Consider the following 12,610-nt stretch of genomic DNA (forward strand, 5'->3'; position numbering starts at 1 on the left):
TGATTGCCAAAGCATAATAACTCTTTGCAGTTAACCATACAATAGAAATAGTACTTGTAGAGTAATAAACAGTGAAAAAAAAAAAATCAAATAAACAAGCTACATATTAGTTCCTCCTTCTCTCTTTCTCTCTCTCTCTCTCTCTCTCTCTCTCTGCCCTGTCTGTCTCCCTTCTTGCCTTTCTACGGACTCTGTAATTCGATACAAATTATTACATAAGTCTGTTCATGTGGTTGTGTTTCTAGGCTCTGATCTCAGATCATGTCTAATGATGGCAAGTATTATTTTTATACCTGTAAACATGCCAGGACAGAACGCTGCCGCTGCCAACAGTGCGCCTGCTATCAGGTGATGCCTTACTTGCACCAGCGAGTCATGGAAACCATGGAAAGAATCAAATGTTAAAGTGGAAGCGTGGAGTTAGTGTCATTCTGCTGCGCTCCGCTTTATTGCTGTCAGAAACGGATTAGTGTGTTTGATGTGGATCTCCACAGGGAGTCTCATGACTTAACACTTTTGTCACTTGAGTACAGCTTGTGTTTCTGGCAGAGACATACATTGTAGCTTATGTTTGATAGCTTGTGTGTGTGTGTGTGTGTGTGTGTGTGTGTGTGTGTGTGTGTGTGTGTGTGTGTGTGTGTGTGTGTGTGTGTGAGAGAGAGAGAGAGAGAGAGAGAGAGAGAGAGAGAGAGAGTATGTGTAAGTTAGTCATTTTAACTTATTCTGTTCATTCTCATGTAGGAAATGAATTTGAATCAGTATAATTTCTTTCTGTGTGATTGAGGTAGTAAGACATTTTCCAGTATGAATATGAAACAGCACGAATTCTTCCAATATGAATGTGAATCAGTATGAATGACTCATTTGGATTCTTTCAGTCTGAGTACAAATCAGTATAGAGTCTTTAAGTACAAATATGAATTAGTATGCATTCTTTTAGCATGAATATGACATATGGTTTCTTTTATTATTAATAAATTATTTTATTTTAAACTTTTATTATTAATATTATTATTAATATGAATCATATGGATTTTTTCAGTATGAATATAAATCAGTATAGATTCTTTCTATATAAATATGCATCAGTAAGGATTCTCCTAGTATGAATATGACTCATATAGATACTTTCAGTATGAATCTAATATCAGTATAGAGTCTTTCAGCACAAATATGAATCAATATGGATTCTTTTAGCATGAATATGAATCATACAGATTCCTTCAGTATGAATATAAATCCGTATAGATTATTTCAGTTCAAATATGAGTCAGTATGGATTCTTTTAGTATGAATAAGAATCAGTGGGAATAATTTCAGTATGACAGTTTTTCGTAGCTGAGGTCTGGCTCCAGTAGAAGCAGTTTGGGATTGTTGGCCATATTATCCCCTATCAGATGCGTGCTCTCAGTCTGCGGGAAGTTAAAAGCAGATGTGGAGAGACTGAGCTGAATGAGTATTAAGGGCCAGAGTGCTGAATTCAAGTCATTTGACTTCATAGCACCCCACTGATCTCACACTGTGAGCTCTGAGGGAGAACTGAGGCTGAGTAACAGCTGTTTGTATTCCAGTAGCACCACCATGTGGTCAACTATGAATACTACATTTTCCTTTCATATTTTTCCTGCCTGATAAAGAGTCCTGTTCAGACATGTAATAATCAAATAACCAACCCTCTATATGAAAACAAAACATATTTGTGGAAGTGAACTTTAGTTTAGCACTGTGCAAACTGCATACCCAAATCATAACACACTGGCATGAAACTGTGTTAGTATCATGTAATCTCAAATAGACCTGCTTTTTGGTTAATGCGTAATTACTTTACATGAGATTAACTATAAAAATATATTTAAAAGTAGTAATTGTGGCATGTGCAAAAGTTTGATTACGTCAGTACTTAGTAACGAGGCAGATATGAATTATGCTTTATGTAACCTGCTAGCAGTCATTTTTGTTTTCATCCACTTTTCCTTGTAGAACATTTCTAGTTCTATTCTAACTATATTCTTGGACCATCTTGCATATGCAGCATGTTCAAGATTGAGCCACAGATTTGAATGATATTCAAGTTTCTTCAGCTTCAGCTTGAGTTTCTTTAAGCAGTTTGTGCTAGATTTTAAGGTATGTTTTGGATTTTTGTCCTTTTGTAGAAGCCAGCCTCGTTTTAACTTTAGTTTTTAGACTGACCACTTTACATTTATTTTAAGAATTTGTTTATATTTAGTAGAATCCATTCTTCCATCTACCCATGTAATGCTTCCTGTGCCACTGGTTGCCACACAACCATAAAGCATAATTGAACCACTTCCATGTTCAACAGTTTCAGTGTGTTCTTTTTATCAAATGCTGCTTCTTTTTCCTCAAAACATACCTCTAGTGTCTGTGACCAAAGAGCTCTATTTTTACTTCCACAGCTTGTTTCGAAAATGTCTTTGGCTTAGCTAGATGTTGTTTTGCTTGCTTCAGACATTGACATTTGGGATGAGGTTGCAGGTAAAGTTTATACCCATGCAAAGTTTCCTTTGCCACTGGTTGCCACACGACCACAAAGTATAATTGACCCACTTCAATGTTCAACATTTGGCAAGGTGTTCTTTTCATCTAATGCTGCTCAAAGCATACCTCTGGTGCCTGTGGCCAAAGAGCTCTATTTTCACTTCCACAGCTTGTTTCCAACATGTTTTGGCTTAGCTAGATGTTGTTTTGCATGCTTTAGACATTGACATTTGGGATGAGGTTGAAGGTAAAGTTTTCTTCTGATGACTTTTCCATGTGGATTCCGTTTTTGTAAATAGTGCTGTTTAAGTGGAATGATGTACCACCACTTCTGTTATGAGCTAAACCTTCTTGCAGTTCCTTTGCTGTCCTATGTGGGTTTTACTTTGCCTTTCTGACCAGCATACAGGCAGTCCTACCGGCAGGTTTTTAGGTCTTACACATATTGCCCTGACCTCCACAACTACCCTTAACTGACATATCTTACTGACATTTTGGCCAATGGAAATAGTGAGCACTTTGCTTTTCCTTGGTTTAGACATCAAATAGCTTGATTTTTAGATCATCAGCTAGCTGCTTAGATGTCTAGATCAATTAAGTCCAAGAGACTGGAAGGGTATCCAAATGTTTTCTTTGCAGGTATATTTTTTTTTGTTGTTTTTGTTTTTTGAGTTTGTTGCAGAGGTTATGCTTGCTTTTCACATAAGAAATCAACAAAATATGTAATTCTCCCATGGTTGCCCAAACTTTTTCATCCAACTGCACTACAAATTTATGCCATGTTTGTCCATTTTTGTGAGTATCAGTATCTCACACTCTCATTGTCTGGTGATGATATACTGACGTCAGAGATGTTAATAATTAACTCTTAGTGAGGTCAGGGGTACAGCCTGATAAACTTATGGCTCTGAAATTTATTGGCAAAGCCAGGAGATCCAGTTTTGGCACATTTCATTTCATATCTCTGTTAATAATAAAACACCAATAAAGTTGTGCACTCTGACGTACACAGAGTGAAATGATAATTAAAGATGCGCTATGTCGCTTAAGCTCATTAGCCTAATTACTGAAGTGAGCTTTTGCAATATGCAATGTTCATGGTTAATCTGTCTCTAGTCAATGAGAGGTGCATGATAGAGTGCAGAGTCCTTTAGGCATGTTTAGATTGGTGTAAAATGCCAAAGTCAATGCTAATACACTTTCTTACAGAAATATGGAATATTCTACACAACTAGCATGCACACAATAAACAAAAAATAAATAAATGATTGCATGAACTTAATTATATCACATATTTCCACTCAGATAGACTAGTCAGCATATATGAACTTTTCTTTCTACATAGGATATATTTGCAATTAATTCTGACATATTTAGTTTGTAAGTCAAGCAACGCTCTTGGTTTATTTTTAAGTGTCTTTTTCTAAGATTATCCATCCATCCATCCATCCATCCATTATCTTCCGCTTCTCCGGGGTTCGGGTCGCGGGGGCAGCATCCTAAGCAATGAAGCCCAGACCTCCCTTTCCCCAGCCACTTCCACCAGCTCTCCAAGGGGGATTCCGAGGCGCTCCCAGGCCAGCTGGGCGATATAGTAGTGCCAGCGTGTCCTGGGTCTTCCCTGGGGTCTCCTCCCAGGTGGACTCGCCTGTGACACCTCCCGAGGGAGGCGTCCAGGAGGCATCCTAACCAGATGCCCGAACCACCTCAGCTGGCTCCTCTCGACGTGAAGAAGCAGCGGCTCTACTCTGAGTCCCTCCCGGATGACTGAACTTCTCACCCTATCTCTAAGGGAGAGTCCAGACACCCTGCGGAGGAAACTCATTTCGGCCGCTTGTATTCGCGATCTTATTCTTTCGGTCATTACCCTAAGCTCATGACCATAGGTGAGGGTGGGAACGTAGATCGACCGGTAAATCGAGAGCCTTGCCTTATGGCTCAGCTCTTTCTTTACCACAACACCCCCGTACTCCCGAAGCACCTCCCACAGAATACCCCGGGGAACACAGTCGAATGCCTTCTCCAGATCCACAAAGCACATGTGGACTGGTTGGGCAAACTCCCATGAACCCTCCAGAATCCTGGAGAGGGTGAAGAGTTGGTCCAGTGTTCCACGACCAGGGCGGAACCCGCACTGTTCCTCCTGGATCCGAGGTTCGACTATAAGCCGGACTCTCTTCACCAGTACCCCTGCATAGACCTTGCCAGGGAGGCTGAGGAGTGTGATTCCCCTGTAGTTGGAACACACCCTCCGGTCCCCTTTTTTAAAAAGAGGCACCACCACCCCAGTCTGCCAATCCAGTGGCACCGCCCCCGATGTCCACGCAATGTTGAAAAGGCGTGTCAGCCAAGAGAGCCCCACAACATCCAGAGCCTTGAGGAACTCAGGGCGGATCTCATCCACCCCTGGAGCCTTGCCACCAAGGAGCTTCTTAACTACCTTAGCGACTTCGGCCTCAGTAATGGACAAGCCTATTCCCATGTCCCCAGACTCCTCCTCACTGGAGAACGTGTCGGTGGGATTGAGAAGGTCCTCAAAGTATTCCTTCCACCGCCCAATGACGTCTTCAGTCGAAGTCAGCAGCACACCATCTCCACTATATACAGTGCTAGTGGCACACTGCTTTCCCCTTCTGAGTCGCCTGACGGTTTGCCAGAATCTTTTCGGAGCCGACTTAAAGTCACTTTCCAAGGCCTCACCAAAGGCCTTTCCTCCCAATCACACCCCTCCAGGTCTCACTGTCATTGCCCACGTGAGCGTTGAAGTCCCCCAGTAGGACAATAGAGTCTCCAAGAGGAGCACTTTCAAGCACCCTTCCCAAGGACTCTAAGAAGGCTGGGTACTCTGAACTGCTGTTCGGTGCATAAGCACAGACAACAGTCAGGACCCGTTCCCCAACCCGAAGGCGTAGGGAAGCTACCCTCTCGTCCACTGGAGAAAACCCCAACATACAGGCACCGAGTCGAGGGGCTATGAGAAAGCCCACACCTGCCCGCCGCCTCTCACCATGGGCAACTCCAGAAAAGAATAAAGTCCAGCCCCTCTCAAGGAGATTGGACCCAGAGTCCAAGCTGTGTGTTGAGGTGAGCCCGACTATATCTAGCCGGTATCTCTCAACCTCGCGCACCAACTCAGGCTCCTTCCCCACCAGTGAGGTAACGTTCCAAGTTCAAAAAGCCAGTTTCATCAACCGAGGATCAGATCGCCAAGGCCCACGCCTTCAGACACTGCCCGATCCACAACGCACCGAACCCCTACTACTGCCCCTCCCATTGGTGGTGGGTCGATGGGAGGGGGGACTCATGTAACTCCTTCGGGCTGGGCCTGGCTGGGCACCATGAGTAAATGCCCGGCCACCAGACGCTCGCTGGCGAGCCCCTCCCCCAGGCCTGGCTCCAGGGTGGGGCCCCGGTAACCCTGATCCGGGCAGGGTACACAAGTCCCGTTTTTGTGTCTTCATAGGGGTTATTATGGATCACACTTTGTCTGACCTGTCACCTAGGACCGGTTTGCCATGGGAGACCCTACCAGGAGCTTTTGCTCCAGACAACATAGCTCCTAAGATCATTCAAGCACGCAAACCCCTCCACCACGATAAGGTGGTGATCCAAGGAGAGGTTTCTAAGATTATTTAAATACTAAATAGCATGTGTTTCTCAGGGGGTCATCTCAGGTCTGAGATATTTTGTTTGCTCTGAATCCAAAGTATTTTTCTAAATTATTTATTTTAATCAATTCATGTCCAACAACTACACTTAGGATACACTTTAAATTGCTGTTTTAACTTTAAATAATTACTGCTTTAAAATTTTTAGTTAATTAAACTTCGGTACAGTAACAAGTTCCATTGACTTACTATTTTAATTTCAAAACTTCAAGGCAGCCTGGTAACTATACTATAAACCCTAATATGTTGAGTTTCTTCAAAGCATTTGAGGAAATTTGTTGAAAGTTTTGAAACTTTTATTTCAATTATTTGAAATTAGTCATAAAGTTTAAAACATACAAGGTTTTAAGTTTTACTTTGTATGTGCAAGTAAATATCACACAATGTTTCAATAATTTGAGTTTTCAAACTCAAGTACATTTCAAAACTGATTCATTTTTACAACATTTATACAATTGTAATGATCACAACCTGAAAAAAATCGCTCTAAAGAATTTTTAGAGTAACATACTTTTACACCAGTCTTGTAAAATAATGCTGAGCTGGCAGGAATTTAAGTTGCTTCGTTACAACCAAACTGACTACTAAGCAGAGTCATGAAACACATTCATGGTTAGAATAACTAAAACATGCAATGTGCCTATCCAAGCCTATATAGCCTATATGAAACATGTGAAAGTGTTGGTTTTAGCTCTTAATTAGAAAATTAAGAAAAATAAGAGCTAATAAACAGAAATCAGCTAAACTGGGCATAAATAGCGTTTGGTGAAGTTACTTTACAGTGAGCCTGATGACCATGACTGCTGTGTTATTTCAGCAGAGGATAATGTATCTGTGAATTACACATTATTATGTCAGATATTGGAAGTCAGTTCACCTTGACAGAACAAAACTGTTGTGAGATGAACTCTTGCAGGAATGGGACTGAAAAAAACAGTCTTGTGCAGATGTCTACCCTGTACTCTCTCAGTGCTTTCCCCAGTTTCAGTACTGGTTTTACTAAGCCCTTGTCTACTTGGGCTCATCATTTTCTCTCAGAGGAATCTCAGCATCTTAAGGACGGCTCCATTACTTTATTAGCTCAAGTGAAGAGTGCTCGATGAAGACACATCTCTCTGTTTAGCATTTAAGCAAGCACTAATCTAGACTGATTGAAATGCATGGTACTGCACTTATACTACTATTTTGCATCTTTCTTTCTAGGTATCAACAATGGCTCTGGCAGTGTCTTAACTCAATGGTAGTTTGGACTCACCCTTTAACCTTTGTTATACCTAGATACATTCTCTGAGTGGACAACAAAGCACTTTTGTGAATCACTATGGAAAAATACTATAAATAATATGTAAGTAAGTGTGTCATCTGATTTTTCTCACAGAACGACAAAGGCAAGGAGTTTGTTTCAGGTAATTTTATTTTTCAAACAAATTTCCAATGTTGACAATAATGAGTTATTTTCAGTTCCTTTTACTAATAAAATGAGGCCTTTTTTTCTATCTGTGTGTGCTTGTATTTTTCAAAAGCTGCTTCAAAATAAGAATAAGAGACCCTTAATAGTCCAACAATGGGGAAATTTCACCTCCACATTTAACCTATCTGTGCAGGGAAACACCACATACACACTAGTGTTCACACACTAGGGGGCAGTGAGCACACTCGCCCAGAGCAGTGGGCAGCCCTATCTGCAGCGCACAGGGAGCAGTTGGGGGTTAGGTGTCTTGCTCAAGGACCCCTCAGTCATGTACTGTCAGCTCTGGGGATCAAACCAGCAACCTTCCAGTCACAAGGCTGGTTCCTTAACCTCCAGCCTACGACTGCCCTCAAAGCAGGGCTTTGGAAAAAAATATAATGAAAAAACAATGCATTGTACTTAGTTTATTCAATGCCCCTATTCCACATGAATAAAATATACTGCATCTTTCAGTTTCCCTACTTTTGGCTGTGTTGTGTTGGTGCAGCACATATTATTTATTCATGAATGTGGAAATTATGTGCACCTTTAAATTAAGTAAATTCAGTCTATCCCTTGTTTCGGTGTGTAGATGACTGTGCTCTTGTAATAGTTAACTCATGCAGTGGTAAATACAAATGATTTTTAAGGCCTCTTCATGCCTCACTTGCAGCTCTTTTTTATTCTACTTGCTTTTCCTCTCCTGTCTCACCCCACCTGTGTATATGTATGTGTATATGAGTGCAAGCATTTGTGTGTTGCTTGTGTAGCTACTGTCTACTTCCTTTATGATTGTATGACTGAAAACTGAGTGAATTTGTGACCTTTGGTAAATTAGCAATGTCTATATCCCCAAATGTTTATTGTACTATCTGATCTTTAAGCCACTTTATGGTGGCACCAAGGTCAGTAACATCAAATGGTGGGTAAACTTTGTGAAGTTTGTTAAGTCATCCTGCTGTCCTGGAACAGAGAGTCTGGTTAGGTAACAGAATTTCATAAACTTGCCATGAAAAATTGTTCTGGGCCCTTTTCTGATAAGCCCACCATATCTTCATTCATTAGACTTGGCATTGCATCACTGCTGGTAAGGTAACTGAAGGTCAGTCACTGAGTGACTCAGCATTTCGAGAAACCTGTTTTGTTTGCAAGGCAATTTGCTGGATGTTTGATGTTAGATAACTGGCTAACTAAACACTGTAATGTTTCAATGTTTTAACTTAAAAAGGTTAGTGGCCTTGTTGCCTTAACATTTTATTCTTCTGTAAACTACTAACAGTAAGTTAACAGAACAATAATATGTGTTTTACATTGTGTTAATGTATTACTTGAAGTTCGTGAACTCATTACAGGCAACCTGGTTACTTGTTTTTTAGGTTACACAGAATTATTTTTACAGTGCAGATGAGTTGCTGTGTGTGAAACGAATGCAAATTAATGTCACTGTGATGTTGCTGTAGGTCTGTGTGTGCCAAATATGAATAAATGATGTTGCTGCACGTGTGCTTAAAATCAAAGACATCATTAATACACAGTAAGAAATGCTGTTTTTAAATGCTATCTATGTAGTTTTGTTATGTTTCTTTGCACGTTCTTCGGTTTTAAAATGAGCAGGTATTGATGAACTGAAGGTAAAAGAAGAAGATGGATGGAGACAATCAGAAGAATCAAGCAAATCAGTAAGAAGCCTGCAGACCCAAACAGAAGACAGGATATACATACAATGACAACAATAACAATAAGAGGAAGAAGAGGAGGAGGAGGAAGAAGAATAGCAGTTTTGTTGTTATTATTATTGTTATTATTGTTGTTGTTGTAAGGTTTTATACTAATATTTAAAAACAATAATAACTTTTTTTTCTCACATGTTTTTATTAAGCTGTTGTGCAGTTGCTACATTTTAATCTAATCTAAGGATCTGCACATCAACAAAATGATACAATATCACAAAATGTTATAATGTTGCTATAAACAAAATGAGAGAAAAGAAGAGTGAAAACATTGCTTGTAGCACGAAAATGAAAACAGAGGTGTTTCCCCAATAATGCCATTATTAAAGTCCTCTGCACCTTTCCTCTCTCTCCACATCAACCATCTCTTCTACACATCTCCCCTCAAACGTTCTACTGACACAGAAACATTTCATCTACATTTGTTATATGCTTTAAAGTGCTGTCATTCACCAAAACTCTCCTTGTCTAAATCCAAACAAGAAACAATATTTTAAATATGAACAAACTCGCTAAAACACAGCATCCCATCTGGTTCGTTTTGTGAGTGTCCTGATAAATATTTTTAGTGTGCAGTTCAACTCGAGCCATAAAAACTTAGATAAGCAGTAGATACTAACCTTAATTTAATTTATTCTTGATTTGAGTGGGTTTAGTAAAAGTGTGTGTGAATTCATCCCACACAGAACAGTAATGAAATAAAACACAAAAAACTGGACTACATTATTTAGAAAAGCAATGCAAATATGCAGTGTGAGGCACAGCCAAAGGGTGGTCGCCGTGGCCATGAAGCATAGTCACCCTTCTGGCAACCCCAGTTATGGAATATGAGAGAGTTGGCCATCTTCAGTCAACCATCATTAATAAAGCATTAAGTACACTTTATGATGAAAATCTGCCTTCAGGGTAGTTAACAATTATGTATGAGAGTCTGATGACACTGTGTTTAATAATTAACGTATCTTGCTCTGAATGGCTAATATACTCAGGAAATCGTGAGTGAATGTGCGCTGGTCCCTTCAGTGCTGCTCTGTGAGCTGCATCATGAAATAAGCTATATGGTGGTAAAATGAAATAACTATCAAAACTATCAGCTTTAATCATTTATCATGCTAACTAATTACTTTCTATGGTTGATTTCATGTTTGTATTGTAGGTTATTTTTTTACAGTGCTGTCTGGTCAGTTTTCTAATCAACACACTCATGCATAATGTGTAGTGAATGCAACCTGAATGAGTAACTGCAATGGCCTGTCTATACGAAATGTTTTTCTTAAAGGAGCAGTTTGTAAGATGATGCAACCCACATAGCAAACATATGTCGGTGTACTGGCTTGATAAGGTTGGCACCCCACGGACTGTTTGCCACTGTTAATATACCTTCTGTCCACCCAGAATATTGTCCTGCATACAAGCTCTAACTATTTTTTAATCTCCTCAAACAGATTTTAAATGCACGTAGCCTTTTATTTTAGAAAATAAACTTAGACAAATATTACAAACAACTGCGAGAAAAAAATAATAACTACACTTTATTAGGTACACCTTGCTAGTAAAAGGTTGGACCCTCTTTTGCCTTCAGAACTGCCTTAATTCTTCATGGCATACTTTCAACAAGGTGTTGGAAACGTTCCTCAGAGATTTTGGTTGGTTATTTGAGTTACTGTTGCCTTTCTATCATCTGGAACCAGTCTGCCCATTCTCCTCTGACCTCTCACATCAACAAGGCATTTTCCTCCACACAACTGCCGCTCACTGGATATTTTCTCTTTTTTGGGCCATTCTCTGTAAACTCTAGAGATGGTTGTGTGTGAAAATCCCAGTAGATCAACAGTTTCTGAAATACTCAGACCAGCCCGTCTGCCGCTAACAACCATGCCACGTTCAGAGTCACTTAAATCACCTTTCTTCCCCATTCTGATGCTCAGTCTGCACTTCAGCAAGTTGTCTTGACCACCTCTACATGCCTAAATGCATTGAGTTGCGGCCATGTAATTGGCTGATTAGCTATTTATGTTAACAAGCTATGGAACCTATCGTATCGTGTACCTAATAAAGTGGCTGGTGAGTATAGGTCTATTGTAAAATGATTTTATAGAAAGTGTTTCTGACACTGTGCTAGATTAAAAGTAAGCATAAATTAAGCAAGGAAAAATAAGTAAATAGTACTGTGAATGGAAAATGAGCGATGAAAAGTGAAATTTTGTCTAATACTCTGCTTAACCACAGGTGGACCATCTGGAAAATGCTGAGCAAAACAACAGTGGACCACCAGCTTTGCCATTCGTGAGCCAACAGTGGTCCACTACCCTCTTGCTCTCAGGAAACTTCCTACTCCTCCTCCTCAGTCCCTCCTTCTCATTCCTCACTTCTCCGCGTTCACGTACTGGTCTAGAAGAAATGTTGTGAGTTCAGCATCAAACTTCATCCCTTTATTCATCAAGAGCTGTGTCCAGTGGGCGAGAGCCAATGCTAACTCTTGTTTTGCTTCTGTTTATGTAACTTCTTTTCTTTGTGGTTTCTTGCTGGGAGAAGGTAGTGCTACTTCTTCATCCTCTCATGTTGGACTGATGGCAGACTTAACGTTACAGTGACTCACACTCTTGAGGTACAAAGTGGTATTACAAAACAGAACATGCTGGGGCTAGCTTGTTAGCATGTTAGATATTCCTGTAACACACCTTTACATAACATTAATACTGGTATTTCTTCATAATCTGTCAATAATTTTAGTTCATTTTGGAAAAGAAATCTTACACATTGATAATTTAATGTTAATAAAAAAAATGAAAAAACTGAAAAAAGTGACACATACATCAACACAGTTTTGTCTTAATTACTAGTGTGTTGCTAAGTGGTTACTACGGTAACCCAGTTGGTTGCTATGCAGTTGCTGTGGTATCCCTGCTGCTTGCTGGAGTGTAGATGTTTACTGTGGTATCTTTTGGTGGTTGTTAACTGGTTACTATAGTATTCCAGGTGATTGTTAGGGTGTTGCTATGGTGTCCCTAATATGGTTGTTAGGATGTTGCTAAGTGGTTGCTATTGTATCCATGCTGGTTGGTAGGTTGTTGTTAAGTGGTTACTATGGTAACTTAGCTGGTTGCTACACAGTTGCTATGGTGTCCTTGCTGGTTACTATGGCGTTGCTAAGTGGTTACTGTGGTAACTCAGCTGGTTGCTAGGGTGTTGTTGGAAAATGAGGAGACCAGAGCAGCCAAAATTCCGCTTAAACTATAGCGGGTTAGCCGCCAGCTTTGCCG

The sequence above is a fragment of the Pygocentrus nattereri genome, chromosome 26 (assembly GCF_015220715.1).
Source record: "Pygocentrus nattereri isolate fPygNat1 chromosome 26, fPygNat1.pri, whole genome shotgun sequence".
Lineage (NCBI taxonomy): Eukaryota > Metazoa > Chordata > Actinopteri > Characiformes > Serrasalmidae > Pygocentrus > Pygocentrus nattereri.